The following is a 288-nucleotide window of genomic DNA, read 5'->3' on the forward strand; positions in this document are numbered from 1 at the left end:
AAAAAAAAGAAGAAGGGTAAACAGCCAGGAAAAATAAAAGTAAACAAACCTGCTTGGCAATGAATGAGACAGGTGAGACTCTGAACAATACCAGAGAAAGCTATGGAGGAAATAAGAAAGCAGGAACACCAGGGAGCTGGTGGCAGCTTTGGGTATTCAGACTGCCCACAGTGGTGGTTTTTGATGGTAGCCTTGGGAACTGAGCTGAGTAAATGGACAACATTTCTCAGCCAGCAGGGACTCATCTAGCTCAGGTTGCAACTGAGTTGGGAGCAAAAAGGGAGAGGG

The sequence above is a fragment of the Orycteropus afer genome, unplaced genomic scaffold (genome assembly GCF_000298275.1).
Source record: "Orycteropus afer afer isolate SDZICR_OR568_19922 unplaced genomic scaffold, OryAfe1.0 scaffold00960, whole genome shotgun sequence".
Classification (NCBI taxonomy): Eukaryota; Metazoa; Chordata; class Mammalia; order Tubulidentata; family Orycteropodidae; genus Orycteropus; species Orycteropus afer.